The 25374-nt window shown below is 41.3% G+C and overlaps 1 protein-coding gene and 1 long non-coding RNA gene across 2 annotated transcripts in view; one reads left to right on the forward strand and one right to left on the reverse strand.

Annotated features, from left to right (window-relative positions):
• Positions 1–25374, forward strand: part of LOC132405444 (deubiquitinase DESI2) — a 295857-nt gene that overhangs the window by 163979 nt on the left and 106504 nt on the right. The window lies entirely within an intron of this gene.
• LOC132405438 (uncharacterized) lies at positions 1808–20124 on the reverse strand. Its single transcript, XR_009515871.1, has 4 exons — positions 20083–20124; positions 17502–17611; positions 9055–9183; positions 1808–2306 (listed from the first exon to the last, which is right to left on the reverse strand). It is a non-coding gene; the product is annotated as an uncharacterized LOC132405438 (long non-coding RNA).

Here is a 25374-nt window from a genome sequence, read left to right on the forward strand (position 1 = left end):
TGTCACTCTGGAATTTGGACATTGCAGAATCCCTTTTGTTTATACTTTACTATTTGGTAATTCCCAGTTCACAGTAGGATTGAAATGCTTCTGCATATCACTTACTCAGTTTGAGAATGTTGCATAATGGACATTAATCATGTGGATTGTTACCTTATTATTATATTCATGCTGCAAGTGAGTGGCCCACAATATCTAAACCACCAATAATTTTCTTCATAAACATGTTAGCAGCTGGAAATGTATCCTGACTGTCCACTTGTACCAGCACACTTGCATGATGTAATACTATTAAGTTAATTACACAAATTAGAGAGTGACAGGTTTTGGGGGGGGATGTGAAGAAATTAACATTGCTTCATACTGCATCAGAATATATGAGCAAAAAAATACATCACATTAACTTTGGCATCAGCAATGAAAGCTAGTCAGAGTATCACTTGAAATGCTAGAAATACAGGAATCCAGGGCTACTAGCATATCAAGTGTTACTTAAACTAATTGGATCTACTTCTCATTGACTGAAGTGTTTTTTAAAATCTTGTTCCATTGAACTGTTGCAGAGAAAAACTGATAAAGTGCACTTAGCATCAGGACATCATATTTTCACTTAACAATAAATTTAGTAAGATACATTAGAACACCAGAACCAGAGGCCACAGTTTAAGAATAAGGGGTAGGCCATTTAGAAAGGAGTTGAGGAAAAACTTTTCACCCAGAGAGTTGTGGATCTGTGGAATGCTCTGCCTCAGAAGGCAGTGGAGGCCAATTCTCTGGATGCTTTCAAGAAAGAGTTAGATAGAGCTCTTAAAGATAGCGGAGTCAAGGGATATAGGAAGAAGGCAGGAATGGGGTACTGATTGTGGATGATCAACAATGATCGCAGTGAATGGTGGTGTTGGCTCGAAGGGCCGAATGGCCCACCCCTGGACCTATTGTCTATTAGATACATTAGAAAGTTTTTGACAAGCACAGGCCTTTTGGCCCAACCAATGTTGCCAAATTCCTGTTCACTTAGACTGTTGAAATAACTATTGAGTTTAGATTTGAAAGTCTCCAAGGTACTACTCTTAACTACACAACTAGGTAGTTTGTTCCATGTGTCCACAACTTGCTGTGTAAAGAAATGCTTCCTGATATTAGTCTGAAATCTTCCTTTAACCAGTCTCCACCTAATGCAGTTTCATTGATGATGGATTAATTTTGACGAATTAGCTGGCATCCACCTTAATTACGCCAGTAATTGCTCACTTATATCATGTTTCCTATCATTCTATATCTACTTCAGCTAATACCCTGCAGACCTGGAATGAGTCTCGTTTTAAGGATTGCAAAGATGAAAAACACCCTAAAGGGAGTTGTATAAACACCTCTGGACCGTGGCCAGGATGTGAGGGACAAATTACATGGGAGATAGAAAAGGCAATGTTATAAAAGGCAATAAAGGGCAATGTTATAGTTATGGGGGATTTCAATACGGAGGTAGAGTGGGAAAATCAGATTGGTGCTGGATCCCAATATATATATATATATATATATATTTGTAGAAAGCCTACAGGATGGCTTTTTAGAGCAGCCTGTGGTTGAGCCCACTAGATAGAGGAGAGGAATCACGCCATTTGGCCCATCAAGTCTTCTCTGCTGTCCATCATGACTGATTTATTATCCCTCTCAACCCCATTGTCCTGCCTTTTCCCCATAACCTTTGATGTACTGACTAATCAAGAACCTATTACAATCCATTTTAAATATATTCAATGACCCAAAGGTTGAAGTTCAAAGTAGATTTATTATCAAAATACACATATGTCACCATATACAACCCTCAGATTGATTTTCTTGCAGGCATACTCAACATATCCAGAAATCATAATAGAATTACTGAAAGATCACACTAACAGGACAGACATCCAGTGTGCAAAAGACAACAAACTATGCAAATACAAAAGAAAGAAAAGAAATAATAATTATTGTTGTTGTTATAAATAGATCAGCAATAAATATCAAGAACATGAGATGATGAGTCCTTGAGAGTGAGTCCACAGGTTGTGGGAACATTTCAATGCTGGGGCAAGTGAAGTTGAGTGAAGTTATTCCCTTTAGTTCAGGAGCCTGATGGTTGAGGGGTAATAACTGTTCCTGAACCTGGAGCTGTGAGTCTTGAGGCTCCTGTATCTTCTTCCTGATGGCAGCAGCGAGAAGAGAGCATGACCTGCATGATGGAGGTCATTGATGATGGCTGCTGCTTTCTTGTGATAAAACTCCATGTAGATATGTCAATGGCGGGAAAGGCTTTCTGAGACATTCTGTAATGATTAATAAGCTAATTGTTTGGAATCAAATTACCTTCCCTGGTGCCCCAGAACTGGGTGAGTTGCACCTGCACAACCCCCCCTGTCCCACACCCCTCCACCTGTGCTGCACCCTCGCCATTCCTTTTTGTAGGCTTTTCCATTCAAAGGCATTGGTGTTTCCATACCAGGCTGTGATGCAGCCAGTCAATGCAATCTCCACCGCACATCTGTAGAAGAATGACTTGGCCTCCACAGCTATCCGTAGCATTGAATTCCACAGGCTCACCACCCTCTGGCTAAAGAACGTCCTCCTCAAATCTGTTCTAAATGGACTATTCTGAGACTGTGCCCTCTGGTCCTAAAATCACCCTGTATAGGAAACATCCTCTCCACATCCACACTATCTAGGCCTTTCAATATTCAATAGGTTTTAATGAGCTCCCCCCTCCCCCTCTTTCTTATAACTCCAGTGAGCAGAGGCTTAGAGCTGGCAAACACCGTTTTATCCCCAGAATCATTCCCGTGAACCTCCTCTGGACCCTCTCCAATGCCAACACATTTTTCCTTGGATAAGGGACGGTCTGATCAATGCCTTATAAAGCCTTAGCATTACGTCCCTGTTCTTTTATTTCAGTCCTCTTGATATGAATGCTTACATTGTATTTGCCTTCGTTACCACTGACTCAGCCTGCAAATTAGTCTTTAGGGAATCTTGCACAAGGACTCCTAAGTTCCTTTGCAATTTTCTCCCCATTTAGAAAATAGTCTGTGCCTTTGATCTTTCTACCAAAGTGCATGGCCATACGCTTCCTGACTCTGTATTCCATCTGCCATTTCTTTTCCCATTCTCCCATCTGTCTAAATCCCTCTGCTTCCTCAACACTACCTGTTCCTCCACCTACCCCTGTATTAACCACAAACTTGATCACAAAGCCATCAATTTTGTCATCCAAATCATTGACATATGATGTGAAAAGAAGCCATCCCAATTCCAACCCCTTTGCAGCACCACTTGTTACTAGTGACCAAACAGAAAAGGCCCTCTTTATTCCACTCACTCTTTCCTAACCTCACCCCTTCCAAATACTCTGCTCCCCACTCTCTCTACACAAATCCTAACCTCACTATCAAACCCACAGATAAGAGTAGTCTGGCGGACTGACCTCTACCTTGCTGACACCCAGCGACAACAGTCAGACACCTCCTCTTATTTATTCCTCTTAACAGGATCCCACTAAAGAGCACCAGGCCATTGTCTCCTACACTTTCACTGATCTTATTAACTCTGCAGATCTCCCATTTACTGCCACCAATCTCATAGTTCCTTCATCCTGCACCTCCCGTTTCTACCTCCTACCCAAGATCCACAAACCTGCCTGTCCAGGTAGAACCATTACTTCTGCTTGTTCCTGGCACACTGAACTCATATCTGCATACCTTGATTCAGTTTTATCCCCCCAGTTCAATCCCTTCCTGCCTACATCCATGACACTTCACATGCTCTTGATTTTTTAATAATTTCACATTCCCTGGCCCTGAGCATATTATTTTCATTATGGATGTCCTGTCCATATGCACCTCCATCCCCCACCAGAAAGGCCTCAAAGCTCTCCATTTATTTCTGGACACCAGACACAACCAGTTCCCCTCCACCACCACTCTCCTCCATGTGGCAGAACTTGTCCTCCCTCTCAATAATTTCTCCTTTTGCTCCACCCCCTTCCTTCAAACAAAAGGTATGGCCATGGGTAGTCACATAGGTCCCAGCTAAATCTGCTTTTTTGTCAGCTATGTGGAACAGTCTATGTTCCAAGCCTATGATGGTGTCACTCCCCAACTTTTTCTACATTACATCGACAACTGCATTGGTGCTGCTTCCTACTTCCATACGGAGCTCATCGATTTCATCAACTTTGCCTCCAACTTCCATCCTGCCCTCACATTTACCTGGTCCATTTCCGATACTTCCCTCCCCTTTCTTGATCTCTCTGTCTCTAACTCTGGAGACAGCTTATCTACTGATGTCTATTATAAACCCACTGACTCTCACAACTACCTGGACCATATCTCTTCCCACCCTCTAACTTGTAAAAATGCCACCCCCTTCTCTCAATTCCCCCATTTCCACCACATCTGCTCTCAGGATGAGGTTTCTCATTCCAGAATAAGGGAGATCTCCTCCTTCTTCAAAGTAAGGGGTTTCCCTTCCTCCACCATCAAGACTGCCCCTTCCTCCCCTCCCCCACCTTCTAACTCTTGACTTCTCATCATTTTTTCTCCAGTCCTGCAGAAGGGTCTTGGCCTGAAATGTCAACTGTACTCATTTCCATAGATACTGCCTGGTCTGCTGAGTTCTTTCAGCATTTCCAGCATCTGCAGAATTTCTTTTGCTCTTTATTGCCACACTTTGCTTTCTGCCAGTCAGCCAATTTTCTACCCATACTAGCACCTTTCCTGTAATACCATGGGCTTTATCTCGTATAGCAGACTCATGTGGCAGTTTGTCAAAGGCCTTCTGAAAATCCAAGTCAACAACAAAACACTGACTCTCCTTTGTCTATCCTATCTGTTATTTCCTCAAAGAATTCCAACAGATTTGTTAGACAAGATTTCCCCTTTAAGGAAACCATGCTGATTTTGGCTTATTTTACCATGTGGCCCGAAACCTCATCTTTAATAGTGGACTCACAGTCAGGCATAATAATGAACAAACATAAAGCAACATTTGTTCCATTATTTCATATCCCTTTTCTTGCTGGCAAACTTAGTGTGACTGCACTGACAATTTTCCATCCCAGATCCCTTTCCAACTACTAACCTTACTTCCTGCCCAGTACCTAAACAACTGAAGGCCTGTGTTACTCTAATCCTACCCACAAACCCCAATTCCAAACATTGAGCTGCGATGACCACCCTCCCCCACAGCACCCTGACCATAGACTGTGGATCGAGGCTTATTACGCAGGTAGGGAATGGACAAGCTGTTGCATTATAAGTTTGAGGCATGGGAGCTTGTCTCCTTCAATCACAGCAGTTTTGCATGTAACAGAAGGTCCTCAACTATACAGTGGTTGGGGTGGGGGTGGGTTTACCAGAATTGTGGTGGGGAAGACAAACTGGGAGTTGGTTACTGACTGTGGAATCTGGGGAAACTGGAACGAGAGGGTTACATTTTGGTTTGGGGGAAACATGTCAGGGATGGGAGTTCAGTAATTTTTCTGTGAGAATTTGGGAAAGGATGGCAGTTACAGTTTTGGGGAATATGAGAACGAGTGGATCTGTAGAGATTAATTCCATTAGTAGGAGAGTCCAGGATCTGAGGCCACAGCTTCAGAATAAGGAGATATCCCTTTAAAACTGAGATGACAAGGAACTTCTTCACCCAGAGGTTGGTGAATATGTGGAATTCCTTGTCACAAAGGGTTTTTGAGGTCATCATTGAATACATTTAAGGCAGAGGTTCTTTACTGGTAAAGGGATTAAGGATTATAGAAGAAGACAGGAGAATAGTGTTGGAAAGAAATTCAGCCATGAATGATCAGTGGACCATACTCAATGAGCTTAATAGGGAGGCAGGCTGGAGGTGTAAGACGCTCCTTCCCTCCGCTAGCCTGCAGGTCACACTTGGGCAAAGTGTAGCACCTGCTTAGCCCCAGTCAAGGTCACATGAAGCCATGGGAACGGGTGGTGGATGGTCATATGAGCAACTGGTGCATTCCACAAGTCCTGGTTATGCAGCCGCTGACACCAGGCAGACAATCTCTGAAGAGTATTGACAAAGGCTGGGGTCACCGGTCTTGTAAAGACACTGCCCAGAAGAAGACAATGGCAAACCACTTTTGTAGAAAAACTTGCCAAGAGCAATCATGGTCGTGGAAAGACTGTAATTGCCTACACACATTGTGATGACAATGATGATATATTATGATCTTATAGGTTGTTGAGTGGATGCAGAGAGGAGCAGGAGAGGAGAGAAAATGGAAATGGAAGAAGTTAGTTTTGTTTCCCCAGAGAGTGGGTGGTGTTGGGAGAAGGGTGATATGGGAGAGAATTAGGAGTATTTTCTGGAGGTGTTTGAGGAAGATAGAGTCCTTTGAGATGGAGCACATTGAAGAAAAATTTTGCAGGCTGGTCTGAGGAAGAGCTCAGTTAAAAGTGCTGTGTGGGAAATTAGGGAGGGATGTGATGGTTATGGTTATAGTGTAATGATGAGGGAAAGCAGCAAAGATGTAGCTAAGTTAACAGGTATTTGCAGGTAAGTTCATGGGTCTTTTACGCGCCAAGCTATGGACAGCCTAAGGAAAACATGGACCAACGAACCCCACAATGATGCAGTGGTACAACAACATCATACTAGTGGCTTATATTAATAATTGTCTGATGAAACTTTCCAGAAAGGGTGATAATCATATTTCACTCTGGGAAAAAATGTTTTCAGTTGCAAAATGCCAAAAAAATAAATTTCGTGCAATTGAAGTTCTAGTCCAGTTTGCTGATTTTGGCATGTTGATTTACATTTGTGGTGTAAACAGATCACCTCATTTAAAACAACTATATCTTATTATTGCCAGTCTTTTTGAAAAAGCAATTATCTTTGCTTGTATTACTTAGGCAGCTGATGTCAAATTTATTAAGAGGTTAATTAATCTTAATTGGTCAATAACTCCCTAAAATTTAACTTAGTTCCATTCTGGATTACCAATGTGCACAATTACAGGCTCTATTGTGTGGTTCCATGGATGATGTTTCAGATGTTACTCTGCCTATATCTCTAATCATAATGATAACAGTGTTGGACAGCAAATGATAAACTTTTAGAAACCTTATCTAGATATTTCTGTCTATTTTGCTCAAATGAATTCATGCTGCACTGAATTCCAAAATAAATTGTTGTCAGTCTGAAGAAGCAAAGGATATTAATCATACTGTAATCTAGTTTACTATCTTATTATAACAGAGATTAACATCAGTACTCCTGTGCCAAGATGAAGCCACTCTCAGAGTGCAAGAGGAGCATTGCTTCAGAGCTGTGTATCAGACATGGCTATAATCAGACTGCAGCTGCACAATGGACTGTATTAGCTCCCTTCATGTTTACCCTGTATACCTTGGACTTTAGATACATCTGCAGAAGTTCTCTGATAACTCAGAAATGGTTGGGTGTATAAGGGGAGGATGGGCCCTGGTGGAGGACTTTGTCAAATGGTGCAAGCTGCATCATCTGCAGCTCAACATCAGTAAGACAAAGGAGACAGTGATGGACTTTAGGAAGACTAAGCCTGCACTGCTCCTTGTTACTATTGACGGTGAGGACGTGGATGTGGTGAGGACCTACAAGTACCCGGGGCACACCTGGATGACAGACTTGAGTGGAGCACCAACACAGAGGCTGTGTACAAGAAGGGCCAGAGTGACCTCTATTGCCTGAGGAGACTGAGGTTCTTTGGAGTATGCGGGCCTCTCCTTCACATGTTCTAGCAGTCTGTTGTCGCCAGTACAATCTTCTATACAGTGGTGTGCTGGGGCAATAGCATGAACCCAGGTGCTGCCAATGTTACAACCACGGATTTGGCAGCACAGTAGATACGGCAATTGTGCTTGTGAATATGCACGTGTCAGCTAATTATTATTTTATTGTGATAGTATTTAACTCCATTCATTCTGTCGTAGTAGTTGTCAAGACTGAGACACAGCACAGCAACACTTCGCTGCCTGCTTGCCTGAGAAATTGGACTGTCGAGTCAACTGACTCTGAAGACTAGTGGTATTCGTTTAATATTTAGTTGTTCTTTTCAGCCGCAGTGTAGGCTTCGTTTTCCATTTGAGAGTTTTATTTAACGGCCCTGTTGAGCCTAGCGTTCATTGTTTTCTTTTCCTTTTAACACTGTTCGCATTAAAGTTTGTGAACTATTGACCTGCTTCAGTGTCTCTCACTCTGCACTTGGGCCATGTCCACACTGGGTGACAGCCAACAAACTGATAAGAAAGCCTGACTCTCTTATAGGAGTCAAACTGGACACATCGGAGGCTGTGGTAGAACAAAAGACCCAGTGGAAATTCTTGGCAGTTCTGGACAATGTTTCTCACCCTCTGCATGCCACCTTGGCTGAACAGAGGAGCACTTTCAGTAATAGACTAAGACAACTGGGCTGCTCCAAAGAGTGCTATATGAGGTCATTCTTACCCTCGGCCATTAGGCTCTATAATGAGTCAACCTACGAGGGAAGTGATGACCCCCTCCTGTTAGACTGTTTGAGGGAACTTGTTTTTTATTCTTTCTACTTCTCTTCTAATATTTATATTTGTGCACTTGTAATGCTACTGTGACACTGTAATTTCTTCTTGGAATCAATAAAGTATCTATCTATCTCACTATCTGTACTCTGTTTGGGTATCCTTCTATCTATCGATATTCCGTCTGGCATGAATATTGATTTCTCCTTCCAATAAACAAATTCCACCACCCTTCTTTTATTCCTCACTCTGATCTTTTATTTCTTCTCACCTGCCTATTACTTTCCCCTGGATCCCTTCCTGATTCTCCTTCTCCTACGGTCCACTCACCTCTCGCATCAGATTCCTTCTTCTCCAGTACCTGACCTTTCCCACCCATCTGGTTTTACCTTACACCTTCCAGCTAGCCTCTTTATGGTCCTCCCACCTTTTTATTCTGGCATCTTCCCCCATCCTTCTCAGTCCTGAAGAAGGGTCTTTGCCCAAAATGACATCTATCTACTTATTTCCATGGATGCTGTCTAACCTGCTGAGTTTCTCCAACATCTTTTGTTTGTTGCTTTCAATTTCCAGAATCTGCAGACTTCCTTGTGCTTAAGATCAGCATATTACAGTTTGCAGAGCACAGTGTTCCTCTTCGCAAATGTGTTGAGATCTATCGGCACAAAAAGAAAATTTCAATTGCTATAGGCACGATGGTCTAGTTATCTCCCATGCAGTTGAGTTCTTTCATTATCTCACTAGTTAAGACAACATGAAACGTTCCACTTTAATGCTTCCATTACAATGTTCCTCTTGGCTGTAATGGAGACCCAGTGACATTGAGCAATATCCATATAGAAAGCACTTGGACCTACTGCAGTATTTCACATCACCTTGGACATCCTGTGGTGTCTCCCTCTTTGCGTTAAGTTTTGAGGTGCTTCTGTTGCCACATCATGCATGGCAAGGTCACATAAAAAGCAAGGATGCATATGACCAGTTGATAGATGTTTGATGCTGAGTTTTGAAGGCAAGTCTGTGACAAGAAACTTTCGAGTGGATTTTATTTCTTACATCCTTCACGTACATGAAGAGTAAAAATCTTTACATTACTTCTCTGTCTAAATGTGTAATATGCAATGATAGTAATTTATAATAAATAGAACAGTTAATATAACATAGAAATGCATTCAAATCAGTGTGAGTTAATCAGTCAGATGGCCTGGTGGAAGAAGCTGTCCCGGAGCCTGTTGGTCCTGGCTTTTATGCTGCGGTACAATTTCCTGATTGGTAGCAGCTCCCATTGGTGTAGAGATGAAGTATCTTTTATGTCTACCTCATAGGTGTTCAGTCTGTGATGTGTACAGGGAGTGCAGTTGCGAGCCCTCAATCCAGAAGACCCACTCAAGTAGGGGTGTTTGTGATAATTCTGCTCCTGTATAACCTGGTGCAGAGTTGCTATCAATGCCAGGTTCTCATTCAGCTTTCAGCTTGAGGAGCCCAATGTCAAATTCCATCCCAGCTGTCATTTGAATCAAGCTGTTTAAATTGGATCAAGAGAAGAAACATCGTTTTTCTTCTCATTCCAGCTTCCCATACTTCCAGTGACCTCCATAGCCTTGTTACTTATTATAAACAGTCCCTGTGTAAACCTCTAGGCCCAAGTCAAGAAACTGATTTAAGATGAGCTAGATCGCTCAGGAATGTGATGAAAGTTGCAATTAAAAAGCCATAATTTAACACACAACAGGTCACGTTTCCTGAATTTTGTTTCAATCCCTTGATAAAACTGAAGATTTCAGGAGGGTTTTTTCAGTGAGACTTAGTTGCAGTGATTTATAATTTCACAATACTCATTAGTAATCGAGGCATAGAACACTATAGCACAAAAAAATGCCCTTTGGCCCATCTAGTCCACGCCAAACTATTAATGTGCCTCGTCCAATCAACCTGCATGTAGACTATAACCCTCCATATCCCTCCCATTCATGTGCCTATCCAAATTTCTTTTAAATGTTGAAATCAAACCCACATCCACAAATTCACTCTTCCCACCCCCTGAATGAAGAAATTCCCCTTCATGTTCTGCTTAAACATTTCACCTTTTACCCTTAACCCATGATCTCTAGTTGTAGTCTCAGTCAACCTCAATAGAAAACGCCTGTTTGCATTAACCCAATCTATACCCCCAAAATCTTGTATACCTCTATCAAATTTTCACAGAATATTCTGTTATATTATATATTATATATATATGCTATATATTCTAGGGAATAATGTCTAATGTATTAAACCTTAAGTCACGGTTAAGGTTAATACATTAATACCTTAATGTATTAAGTCACGGTAACATTCTCGTAAATTTTCTCTGGACTTTTTCATTTTTATTGACATCTTTCCTGTAGGTGGGTGACCAAAACTGTAAATGGCACTCCAAATTAGGCCTCATTCACGTCTTATACAACTTCAACTTAACATCCCAACTCCTGTACTCAAAACTTTGATTTAAGAAGGCTAAAGTGACAAAAGCTTTCTTTATGACCCTAATTACCTGTGACACCACTTTCAAAGAATTATGGATCAGTATTCCAAGATCTTTCTGTCCTCCTGCACACCTCAGTGCCCTATTGCTCACCCTGTAATTCCAACCCACGTTTGTCATTCCAAAATGCAACACCTTACGCTCATCTACGTTAAATTCCATCTGCTATTTTTCAGCCTATTTTTCCAGCTGGTCCAGATCCCACTGCAAGCTTTGATAGTCTTCCTCGCTGTCCACTACACCCCCAGTCTTGGTGTCATCTGCAAATCTGCTGATCCAGCTTACCACATTATCACCCAGATTACTGATATAGATGACAAACAACAATGGACCCAGGACTGATTCCTGCAACACACCACTAGTCACAGGCCTCCATCCTTGAAAAACACTATAGGGTTAGTTAGACACACCTACCACACACAAAACCATGCTGCCTATCCCTAATCATGCCCTGTCTATCCAAGTACTTACATATCTGCTCCCTTAGAACACCTTCCAATAACTTCCCCACTACTGATGACAGGCTGACTGCCCGATAATTTCCTGGTTTACTCTTGTTTCTTAAACAGTGGATCAAATTCAGCTATCCGCCAATCCTCTGGGACCTCACTAAGAACTTAAGTATTTCTGCTAAGGCCCTTCAATTTCTGTATTAGCCTTCCACAGGGTCTGAGAGAACACATTGTCAGACCCTGGGGATGTATACACCCTGATTTGCTTCAGGACAGCAAACAGGGCAGTAGCCAAAAAGGCTATTGCAGTTACTTGGAAATCAGATTCATACTTAACTATGGACCGTTGGAATAATGAAATTTTTAGCTGCATTCCACTTGAAAAAATTACTTACAATTTAAGAAATGAAGATGATATATTTCTGAAAATTTGGCATCCTTATTTACAAAAGATAGGATTAAATATATAGGCCCTTTGAAGATAAAGTTATTAACCATTTGGGGAAAGAAAAAAATATATATATTACAGTTATTTTCAACTCCATGGAGCATTTGGGGATCTTCCGATATCCAGACAGTCTTTCTTTCTTTCTTTCTTCGTTCTTTTTCTTTTTTTTTCAGATGGAGATGTTAGGGGGGTGAGGGTTAAGAGGAGGGGGAGGACTGATATTATACTCTACTATTCTATTATACTATTTATTCTATGTAATTATCTTAAAAATTAAATTAAAAATAAATTTAAAAAAAGGACAGCAAACACATTTAAGATCTCCTCCATCTCTTTTGGCTCCATGCATAGATGGCCACCCCGATCTTCCAAAGGACCGATTTTGTCCCTTGTTATCCTTTTGTTCTTTGTGTATCTGTAGAAACCCTTAGGATTTCCCTTCACCTTGTTTGCTAGAGCAACCTTCTGCCTTCTTTTAGCCTTTCTGATTTCCATCTTAAGTGTTCTCTTACATTTCCTATACTCCTTAAATACCTCATTTGCTCCTTCTTGCCTATACCTGCTGTGTGCCTCATTCTTTTTCTTAACCAGTGCCTCAATATCTCTACCAAGGTTCCCTAAACCTGCTATCCTTGCTTTTTATTCTGGCAGGAACATACAAACTCTGTATCCTCGATTTCTCTTTTAAGGGCTCTCTCTTACCAAGTACACCTTTGCCAGAAAACAGTCTGTCCCAATCCACACTTGCCAAATCCTTTCTGATATCATCAAAATCGGCCTTTCTCTAGTTTAGAATCTCAACGCAAGTGCCAGAGCTATTCTTCTCCATAAATATTTGAAATGGCATTATGATCACTTAATGCAAAGTGTTCAAACTTCTGTCACCTGCCCTGTCTCTTTCCCTAATAGGAGATCTGGTATTGCACCTCTCTAGTTGGAACCTTTATGTATTGATTAAGTAAACTTTCCCGAACACACTTAACGAACTCTATCCCATCTAGCCCTTTTGCAACATGAGAGATCCAGTCAATATGTGGAAAGTTAAAATCAGCTACTATCACAACTTTATGTTTCTCGATCTGTCTGCAAATTTGATCCTCTAAATCCCGCAGACTGTTGGGTGGTCTATAATATAATTCCATTAACATAGTCATCCCTTTCTTATTCCTCAGTTCTATCCATATACAGTAGACTCAATAGATGATCTCTCCAGTCTATACTGTCTGAGCACTGCTGTGAAATCTTCCCTGACTCATAATCCCTCCAGCTCGATCTTGTCCAAAACAATGGAACCTCAGAACATTGAGCTGTCAGCCCTCCCCTCCTGCAATCAAGTCTCACTAAAGGCTACAATATCACGTTTCCACATACTGATCCATGCTCTAAGCTCATCCACTTTTCCTCCAATACTCCTTGCATTGAAACCTGCACAACTCAGAACATTAGTCTTACCATGCTCAGCCTTTTGATTTCTGTCTTCGTATGTGGGCTTAACAACATCTTTCCCCAAAACCACTCCACTCTCTCCTCTTGTTCTCATCCCCCTGCAATTCTAGATTTTCCCCTCCCCTGCCCTCCCCATGCTGCACTAGCAAACTTTCCTCCAATGATATTAGTTCTCTTGTAGTTTCAGGTGCAAACTGGCTCTTCTGTACGTGTCCCACCTTCCCTGGAAGAGAGCCCATTGATCCAAAAATCTGGAGCCCTCCCTACTGCACCATCTCCTTAGCCATGTATTAAACAGTACGATCTTCCTATTTCTAGCCCCACTAGCATGTGGTAGAGGTAGTAATCCTGAGATCACAACCCGGGAGATCCTGTCCTTCAACTTAGCGCCTAACTCCCTGAACTTGCTTTAGAAAACTTCATCACCCTTCCTACCCATGTCGTCACTGCTGACATTGACCGCAACCCTCTGGCTGCTCTGGCTGGCACTTAACAATGCTATGGACTCAATCTGAGATATACTTGACCCTAGCTCCTGGGAGGCAACAAACCATCCTGAAATCTTGTTCTCGTCCACTGACCCTCCTGTCTGTTTCACTGACTGATGAATCCCCTATCACTACAGCTCACCGTTTCTCCCTGTGCAGGTAGACTCAGTGCCGGAGAACTGACTGCTGTGGCTTTCCTCTGCTGCGTCATTTGATCTCCACCCCCACAATTGTATCCAAAGCGGTATACCTTTTTTTGAAGGGAACAGCCACAGGGGATCAGCACTGGTTGCCTGTCCCCTTTCCTCCTCCTGATGGTCAACCCTGTCTCCTGCATCTTGGGTGTAACTACCTCCCGGTATGTCCTGACGCTCAATCTCTGAGCCTGTCTAATAATCTGGAGTTCATCCAGTTCCTTGACACAGTCTGAAGGAAGCTGCAGCTGGATGCACATGCAGGTGTCAGGGACACTGGAGATCTTTCCAACATCCCGCAAGAGGAGCATTCAGCTATTCTGCCCTGCACATCTACTGCTCTAACTGTGCAGTAAGAAAGGGAGAAAGAAAAATTAAACGAAAATTATTGAGATAGATGAAAGGACATGAACCTTCTAGCCCAAGAAAGAACCTTCCACTCTTACACACCCTAATATCTAATTCAAAAGTAAGTACAAGGGGTGATTGATAAGTTTGTGGCCTAAGTTAGAAGGAGTCAATTTTAGAAAACCTAGCACATTTATTTTTCAGCATAGTCCCCTCTATAAGGTAGAAGGAGATGAGTTATACAGCTCTTGTTACATGCACATGCAGTTCAACTCTGTGAGTGATTATGCAGAAAGTTTGAATAACTCATCAGTTAATTGTATAACTCATCTCCTTCTACCCTAGGGCACAAACTTATCAATCACCCATCTGTGGACACTTTCTGGAGGCCCAAGATCCGTATGCTCCACGACCGCTGGACTAAGTGTGTAAATGTAGGAGGGGACTATGTTGAAAAATAAATGTGCTAGGTTTTCTAAAATTGACTCCTTAGGCCATGAACTTATCACTCACCCCTTGTAATTGCCAACTCCAGCGAAAGAAATAAAAAAATAAAGTCACAAAATGTGTCAATGCTGCAACAATCCAAAGTGGGGATGACTGAATAATATTCTTTTCAAGCAGACTCATTGATTATACTGCTTTCTTTCAGTGACTGTGATCGTTCCATGCACAATATTTATATGTCTATTTGATCTGCTGAAGGCATCACCCTGCTTTTAATGGAAGACGTTACTATAATTTCTGTTCACTCTGCTCTTGGAACAATTTCTGTTTTCTTTTGAGTGTAATGTCGTCATTCACTCTGTGGCCTCCAATTATCCTGCCTGGCCTCTAACTCAAAACCTGATGCACTTTCATCAGTCAGTGCTCTGAAACAAAAGACCTAAAAGCTGTATTTCAAATGAATGAAGCAAGGATGTATCTTGTGGAATGCTCTGCCCCAGAAGGCAGTGGAGGCCAAGTCTCTGGATGCGTTCAAGAGAGAGTTAGATAGAGCTCGTTTTGATAGCGAGGTCAAGGGATGAGGGGAGAGGGCAGGAACGGGGTACTGATTGTGTATGATCAGCCATGATCACAGTGAATGGCGGTGCTGGCTAGAAGGGCCGAATGGCCTACTCCTGCACCTATTGTCTATTGTCTATTGTCTGTCTGCTGCCCTTTCACTACCTCTGTGGCTCATGAAAAAAATCTTGCAGTAAAATCTCACAACCCTCATTCCATCTCAAAAACTTTTCTCAGGCCCTTGAACCTATCTAGCTCTGCACCTACTTTAATGTGGATTTGCAGTCTTTTTATTTTCAAACTTGATATTTAATCTCAGTTTCCTAATTTAATTCGTTATCATCTCATTTTGGTCCTTCACTTGAACTTTACAATGTCTGAAGAAAGCAGAAAGTTGTAATCCATCTCTTCAGTATACCCATCCAGGCAAAGGAAATCAAAGCTCTTTATCATTTTAAGCCAACCTTTTGAATTTGACTGCAAGCTATTAATTTCAGCAACATCCAGTTCAAGGAAATAATTCTTGAAAGACAACAGGACAAAGCAGAAAGTGCAAGTTATGGGGACAAAACTTCTATTGAAAATGCGAAGAGTCAAATGAAGATCAACATACGTATTCATTAATGACCTCCTCCTCCAAAAGGTTATTTATTTTTGGTATAAAGGAACACTTTGTGAATAAAATCATATCTTTTTCTGTTTGTGATGCTATTTATTGCCTGATTGATGAAAGCTTTGCTCACACCACAGCAGAGAGTAATAAGGTAAATGTAATTTTCTTAGATTGAACTAAATTCATCATGCCTGATTCCAGGTCAGTCACATTACAGCTTCCAATGGTTAGAATTTGTAAAGCAAACATCTATTATTCTAATATCCTCCGTTATTAAAGGGACCATCCTGCCCATCACCTCCTTCTTTGTGCCCCTCCCCTACCTTTTCTTCCATGGCCTTCTGTCAACACCTATCTGATTCCCCCTTCTCCATCCCTTATCTCTTTCACCAATCATCAACCCAGCTCTTTACTTCATTCCTCCCCCTCTCCTGGTATCAACTATCACCTACTGTCTTGTATTTCTTCCTCCCCTCCCTCCACCTTCTTGTTCTGTTTTCTCTTCCTTTCCAGTCCTGATGAAGGGTCTTGGCCTGAAATGTCGACTGTTTATTCTTTTTCATAGATGCTGCCGGCCTTCTGAGTTCCTCTTGCATTTTGTGTGTGTTGCTCAGATTTCCAGCATCTGCAGATTTTCATGTGTTTGTTAATTTGCCTGATTTTTGTATTCTGTGCTGTGATAAATGTCTTGATGTGTTTTTTCTACTCCTTTTAAATTGGGAGCTTAGCAAAAGCCACCTTAAATTAAACCAAAGCCAGTTCTGCCCAGTTCAGTGCTTCATCATATTCTCTCAGCCAATCGCGTTCACTCAATCAATGCGAATAAAAACAGATTAACCATTGACTCTTGTAGAATGGAAAACATTTACTATGCTTTGCCTATTTAGGAATAATTGTTTGACATTTTAATGAATTCTATGCATGTTGTAATGTATAATACAGCAAAACATGGTGTGATGCTATACAAGGCCTTTCTTTTTTATTTGATGAAGGCTGACTTGATCCTATTGAATGTCAAGAAGTGCAGTGTAGCACACACTCCGTACTGCATTGCACATTTAGCACAAAGGAACACAAATGAATTTCAATGCACTGATGGTCTTGTATTCTCCTGGCCATTAACTATAGGCGCCATGACTTAATTGTTAAATGCACTGAACTTGTAATTCCCCACACTTACCTTAGTGCACTTCCCGAATTCAGAATTACTTACTTACTTAATACTTTGTCACCAAACAATTGATACTAGAGCATACAATCATCACAGTGATATTTGTTTCTGCGCTTTGCGCTCCCTGAAGTACAAATCGAAGTAAAATTACAGTTCTATTCACAGAAATTTCTATGATCCTGAATCCAGAGTAAATGCAGGGTATAAGTAAATGGACAGACACAGTCCATTGACATATTAGATCATGATCAATGTATTAGCATGCCAGGGTATAATGAACTTACTCATGATTCCAGGAAATGGATTATCCTTCCTCCAATTCCATTCCTTTACTCTCATGATTCCAGAATATTGATTATCCTTCCTGCAATTCCATTCCTTTGCTCGACGTCAACTAGCATTTTGTAAAGGGAGTAAGATAGTTGGAAAATATAAGCAATTACTCAATGCTCCTTTTAGCTTTCCAAAGTGTTTTTCACATACATGCTGTGATGTTGGACTCCTCTTGAAATCTAAATAGGTGCTCAAAGTTTTTCTGTAAATTTGCTGAAAAAAACTTGTCTGTATTAAGGATCTCTATCAGAAGTACAGCTCTATTTTATATTTATTAGTGACTTGGTCATAACATAAAAAATGAAATCAGAAATGACAAGGAGGATGGTTAACAGAAGTTATCAAATCAGTGTTAAATTTGGCTGGCATATGGCAGACAAAATTTAACCTGGGGAAGTATAAAGTGATGCATTTTGATATTAAAGAGGAGAAGATGGTATAATTTCAAAGGAATCCAGGAACAAGGAGACCTGGATGGTGTGGGGATGGGGGGTTGTGTATATAATAAGAACTCCATTAAGGTGGCTAGAGATGTTGAGAAAGCTGTTGAAGGAAAACGAGGTTCTTAGCATTATTAATAAACAAATGGAATAGAAAATAAAAGAAAATATATTAAACACTTACAGTCAGTATTAGATATCACACACATATTGTGCTCAAAACTTGACATCTCTATGAAAGATGTCAAGGCTTTAAATGAGTGCAGAAGAGATTCATTAGGAAATTACCAGGGATGAAGTTCTTCTAAGAAGGAGATCTATGTCAGATACTGATGATGGGGTTAACACTCTTAAATTTTTGATAATTCTTTGTGAGGAATCTAAAGAGTATTAGCTTGATATAAATTCTGATTAAAATATTTTGAAAATATTTGTCTGCAATATCTTACCACTTAGAGGTGTACGAAGTTTGACTTGGATATTACCAATTCTTCCTTGTTAATTGTCTAAAATCCTAAAGCTTCCTTCCAAACAGCACCTTCACCAAATAGACATTAACATTTCAAAATATCTAGAACAGATCACCACTAACACTCACAAAATGCTGGAGGAACTCAGCAGGCCAGGCAGCATCTACGGAAAAGAGTAAACAGTTGACGTTTCGGGCCGAGACCTTTCATCTCGCAGATCACCATCGCCTTCTCAGGGAAAAATAAGTGCTGTCCTTACAATGTTCAGGTTCTCAAAAATAAATATTACACATTGAAATTAATTATGAGGATGAATTTACAACAATGCCCAATCAAAACATCATGACTCTAACAGTGATGTTTAATTTTAATTTTTCCCATGACAGATCAATTCAATTGAATTGTTGCTGCTTTGTACAGTTAATGGAGAGAAAAAAAATCATAGCTCACAAATAATGTTCACATAACCAACATCGAATCGAAACCATTTTTTTTTGGTGTGTGCTGGGCTTAACTCTTATTCGCTGAAGGATTATAATAAAGAAGATTCAATCTCCCAGCAACAGATGTAGCAATTTCTCAGTAGTTCAGTTAATGAATGTTATAAGAATTCTCACCCATTGAAAGTCATGATGGATGATTAATTTTCATGAAATTGTATCTCATCAAAAAGTAATTAATAACGCTGAACTTTTATAGCCTAACGCTAATGCTGTGTGGGATAAGGAGAACCACACTGTCAAAATGATGACTGCAAATGAGCTGGCTTCAATTAGTATTCTGGGCAGAATGGTGAACTGCTGGACTTGTGCCATTTCTCTCTTTGATTATATATAGTTTGTAATACATTGGATTTTATCCACTGTTTGTCCAGAGAAATTGGTGGCATAATATTTCTTGTTTACGTGCTTTCTCATGTCCAGTTGTATATGCTTGGCATTAGTGGTGCGGTTTAGCAGGGTAAGGCATTGTAAGGTGTGCAAACGGTCAAAGCTTGCGGAGAGTGGACTGATATATGGACGGATGAGGAGGATAATGTTCAACAAATTATACAGAATAAGAAGAGTAATGGGGGAAAGGATAATTGAATGTAACTGGTATTGTTAATCTGACTTCATATATGTTTTGTGTTTACCATGATAGTATGAGAATAGATGAGAAACCAGTATGCTCACTGGTATCTTTTGCTACCCATTTTACCCTGAAGCAAATATCATAACTACTTCAAGTTTTAATTTTGTTTAGACATCAGGCGATGCATGAGTTCAGACATATCTATGTCCCTTATACTTTTTTAATGAAACAACTCATTCTTGTTGCTTACGTAGGGAGTAGTAGAGTTTGTGTAATGTGTACATTATTAAAGCTGGCCATTCAAAAGGCACAGTGTAGATAGAGTAACGAGATACTTATATGTCTTTCTGGAGCCTGGTGTAAAACATGAATAGGAGAAGAGGCTGCCAGGTCAGGCCTGTTCAGATGAATCAAGAAGGTTTTATTTTCTGTGACAGCTGAATCCTAAAGAAGCCACCATTCATCACCTTATCAAATCAGCCACGAGCATTGATAACAGTAAAATATATGCGCTTTTCTTCACCAGTGGCCTTTGTGATTCAGCTTACCTGGCTGTGTTGTAGGCACCTCTCATGAAAGGGATCTTCAGCTTTTGGTTAGCCTGAAATGAATTTGGATTGGTAGTTACAGTGGGCTACAATAAGGCTGTACTTTAATTTCAGCAGAATCAAATCCTTGCATGGAATTCAAGCAATCATTAACAGATCCAAGGTCAGTAGAACATTGAAATCTACTGCTGTGTTATTCAATTCGCATGCCTTCATTGATATCCATTTGCTTAAAGGTCTGATTTGCATGTGTGTCATACATCGATGGAAACTCAATGAGAAGAAAATTCATTCTCGATTGCCAACACTGAATAGAATGTCTTACAGAAAGTGATCAGTAAATCAGACTAAAGGATATTTTCCTGAAACATTAGCTTAGTTTCTCCATCCCCAGATGCTTCCAGGCCTGCTAAGTGTTTCTAATATCTTCATTTAACCATTTTTATTTACACAGTATTTCATAGATTGTATTTTGTATTGTCCTTACAAAATTCAGAATTTCAGAAACTGAGTGCAATCTGTAGCTACTACAAAACTATGCAGACTGCTGCAAATGAGTATACTGCATATATCTTCACACAGTCCTTTTGCAAACACTTATTTCCTCACACAGACTAATTGTGTCATACACTCAAAACTACTTCCAATCAACTGCCAAGGTAGGCAGTCAAAAATTGCTAATAGTCAACAGGTTAAGATTATCTAGAAGTAATACAAAGGCTTATTTATAGACATTAAAATTTGGCTCAGTAACTTGGTTCTATAGATATACTGTGGAGAGCATTCTGACAAGCTGCATCACTGTCTGGTATGTGGGGTGGGGGGGGGGGGGGTGCTACCACACAAGACCGAAAGAAGCTGCAGAGGGTTGTAAATTTCGTCGGCTCCATCTTGGTTATTAGCTTTCAAAAGACCCAGGACATCTTTAGGGAGCAGTGACTCAGAAAGGCAGCATCCATTATGAATGACCTCCAGGACCCAGGGCATGCCCTTTTCTCACTGTTACCATCAGGTAGGAGGTACAGAAGGCTGAAGGCACACACTCAGCAATTCAGGAACGGCTTCTTCCCCTCTGCCATCCAATTTCTAAATGGACTTTGAACCCTTGAACACTACCTCACTTTTTTAATATATTTTATTTCCTGGTCTTCTTGCCTAATTTTTAATCTATTCAATATCCATATACTGCAATTTATTTATTTATTTATTATTTTTTCCCTCTTCTTCTAAATTTCACGACAAATGCTAGTGATAATCAACCTGATTCTGATTCTGACTGTGAAGACCAAACTTGCTGCAAAATTAATTCCCAGGCTTATGTATGTTTTGGGGCTGGGGGCACTGACGGCCTGAATACAGGTGATGTCCATCAAAGTAATCAGAGTGGACAGATCATAACCTCAAACAACCTACCACTGTGACTTCATATCATTACTCCTATTTTGCAGTTCATCACTGCCATCCCAGGAACCAGTATGATGTATTTTGACTCCATTCCTTTTGTGATAAGTATATTTTTATTTGAGGTAAAGTGCCAAGAACAAACAGCACAATAATACAGATATAGTCTCAGCAAATAGGTTTGGTCTGGTGAGAGCATCCTTCATGAGGGTGATCCTGTGAAAAGCCTCTGGCCCAAGTGGGGTACATGGCCGTGTACTAAAGACCGATGCTGATCAATTGGTTGGAGTGTTCACTGAGATCTTTAATCTCGCTTTGGCGGTCTGAGGTACCCACCTGCTTTAAGCAGGCTTCAGTTATACTGGATCCTCAAAGGAAAGTAGTAAGTTACCTCAGTGACTATCATCCAGTTGCACTTATACCCATCTTGATGAAGTGCATTGAGAGGTCAGTGATGAAATATAACAACTCCTGCCTGAGAAAAGACTTGGATCTGCTCCATTTTGCCTACCAGTCAACAACAGGTGTCATTTCATTGGCTCTTCACTCAACCCTGGAATGTCTGGACAGTGAAGATGCCTACATCAGGATGCTCTTCATTGACTGCAGCTTGACATTCAATACCATCATCCCCTCAAACCTAAGCAATAAGCTTCAAGTCCTAGGCTTCAGAACTTCCTAGTGCAACTGGATCCTCGGCTTCCTCACTTGCAGACCCCAGTCAGTCGGATTGACAACAGCATCTCCTCCACAATCACCATCAGCACAGGTGCACCACAAGGCTCTATGCTTATTCCCCTGCTCGACTCACTTCATACTTATGACTGTGATGCTAAGCACAGTACATATCTGAGTTTGCTGCTGACAGCACTGTTGTTGGCTGAATAAAAAGTGGTGACAAATCAGCATATAGGAGGGAGATTGAAAATCTGGCTGAGTGGTGCCACAACAAAACTTCTCACTCATTGTCAGTAAGATCAAAGAGCTGATTGTAGATTACAGGAGGAAGAATCCAGAGGTCCATGAACCAGTCCTCATCAATGATGGAGAGGGTCTATAAGACCATAAGACATTGGAGCAGAATTAGGCCATTCAGCCCATTGAGTCTGCTCTGCCATTCCATCATGGCTGATCCTAGATCCCACTCAATGCCATATCTTTTGATGCCCTGACTGATCAGGAAATAATCAACTTCCACCCTAAGTGTACCCATGGACTTGGCCTCCACCGCAGTATGTGGTAGAGGGTTCCACAGATTCACCACTCTCTGGCTAAAAGAATACCTCCTTAACTCTGTTCTAAAAGGTCTCCCCTCAATTTTGAGGCTGTGCCCTCTAGTTCCAGACACCCCCCAGCATAGGAAACATCCTCTCCAGACCCACCTTATCTAGTCCTTTCAACATTCGGTAAGTTTCAGTGAGATCCCCATGCATTCTTCTAAGTTCCAGTGGGTACTGGCCCAAAGCTGCCAAATGATCCTCAGATGTTAACTCCTTCATCCTGGAATAATCCTCATGAGCCTCCTCTGGACTCTGTCCAATGACAGCACATCCTTTCTGAGATATAGGGCCCAAAACTGGTTCAGAGTCCTCACAGTTATTATTTTAGAGGTTCTGTTCTGGGTCCAGCACATAAGTACCATTACAAAAAAAGCACAGCAGTGCCTCTACTTTCTTAGAAGTTTGTGAAGATTCAGCATGTCGTCCAAAACTTCGACTAACTTCTATAGATGGGCTGTAGTGTATATTAGACCAAAAGACCATAAGATATAGGAGCAGAAATAGGCCATTTGGCCCATCAAGACTGCTCCACCATTTCATCATAGCTGATCCATTTTTCCTCTCAGCCTCAATCACTTGCTTTCTCCCGATATCCCTTCATGCCTGACCAATCAAGAATCTATCAACCTTTGCCCTAAATAAGCTTAAATACTTGGCCTCCACAGGTGCCTGTGGTGAAGAATTCCACAGATTCCCCACTGTCTGGCTAAAGAAATTCCTCCTCATCTCCGTTCTAAAAGAACGACCCTCTACCTCCATTCTGACACTGTGTCCTCTGGTCTTAGATTCTCCAACCCTAGGAAACATGCTCTCCATATCCACTCTACCAAGGCTTTTCAGCATTCAATAGGTTTCAATGAGATCACCCCTTATTCTTCTGAATTCGTGAATACAGGCCAAGAGCTCTTCATATGACAAGCTGTCCAATCCTGGAATAATTTTTGTAAGCCTCCTTGGAACCCTGTCCAGTTTCAGCACATCGTTTTTAAGATAAGGGGTCCAAAACTGCCAACCATACTCCAAGTGAGGCCTCACCAGTGCTTTATAAAGTCTCAACATTACATCCTTGCTTTTAAATTCTAGTTTATCCCGCTCACAGAGATTCATCTCTGTTTCTCTGACTAAGGAATCTCCTATCAACACTGCAGTCCTCCTCACCTCTCTGCTCTTCTGAGCCAAAGCATCAGACTCAGTGCCAGAGACCCGGTCACTGTGTAGGTCGTCCCCCTCAATAGTACCTAGAGTTATATACTTATTATTGAGCGGAACAGCTCAGGTGTGCTCTGTACTGGCTGTGCAATTCCCCTCCTTCCCCTGACTGTCACCCCGTTATCTGTCTCCTGCAATCTAGGGGTGACTACCTCCCTGTAGCTTCTGTCTATCATGTCCTCATTCTCCCCTGTGAGTCAAAGGTCATCGAGTGGCAGCTGCAGCTCCTTAATACGCCTCTCAGGAGCTGCAGCATGTGTTTATCTGGGACACTGGAGGTCAGGTACAGGCCGAATAGAGGCAGCGGGGCCGAGTTGGAAAGATCGGGAAGAAGCCAAATTGAGGCAGCGGGGTCCAGGCCCCGGAATGTACTGAAGCAACTGAACCTAATATTTGGATGACGACTTACAGTAAGTGCTGGACCACTTTGAAAAGGTCAGGGTGTCGGGGCCTGAGGTGAGAGGGGGGGGCTGGTTCAGCTCACTACTTTGTGATGTTTATTCGGCTTTGTGCTGAGCTAAGGGCTTGCGTTTATTGTGTGCGTGATTTATCTTTCTCTCTGCATGTTCAGTCTTTTTTACGGGTTCTTTTGGGTTTCTTTGTTTTGTGCAGAGAGTTGCGGACGTGGCTCAGCACGTTATGAAAATCCGTTTCCCCTCTCTGGAGTTTCTCTATACTTCTCACCACCTCGGTAAAGCAGCCAGCATAATCAAAGATCCCTCCAATCCCAGGCATTCTCCCTTCTCCCCTCTCCCATTGGGTAGAAGATACAAAAGCCTGAAAGTGCATATCACCATGCTCAAGGACAGATCCTTCCCCGCTGTAATAAGCCTATTGAATGGTTCCCTAGTCCTGTCAAGAACTATTGGACTTTGCCATCTACTCATTATGTTCTAACACTTTCTTGTTGACCTGTTCTGCACATTTTCTGTAGCTGTTACACTGTATTTTGCATTGTTATTGCTTTACCTGATTTTACCTCAATGAATGTGAAATAATTTAACAATATTTTCACTGTATCTCAGTACTTGTGAACAATAACCAATGCCGGTATTAATACCAAAGCCAAGTACACCACACCAATTAGTCACTTCTCATTGATTTGACAAGTTAAAATAAGATAGATAGATAAATAAATAGATAGATAGTGCAAAAAGACAGTAAAATCATGAGGTAGGGTTCATAGGTTCATGGACTATTCAGAAATCTGTTGGTGGAGGGGAAGAAGCCGTATTAAAACATTGAGTGTAGGCCTTCAGTGTGTATCTCTTCGCTGATAGTAGCAATGAGAAGAGGGCATGTCCTGGGTGGTGGGGGTCCTTATTAATGTACGCCTGCTTTTGAAGATGGAGGGGAAGCTATTGCCCATGATGGAGCTAGCTGAGTTGTTAATCCTCTGCAA

The sequence above is a fragment of the Hypanus sabinus genome, chromosome 2 (assembly GCF_030144855.1).
Source record: "Hypanus sabinus isolate sHypSab1 chromosome 2, sHypSab1.hap1, whole genome shotgun sequence".
Classification (NCBI taxonomy): Eukaryota; Metazoa; Chordata; class Chondrichthyes; order Myliobatiformes; family Dasyatidae; genus Hypanus; species Hypanus sabinus.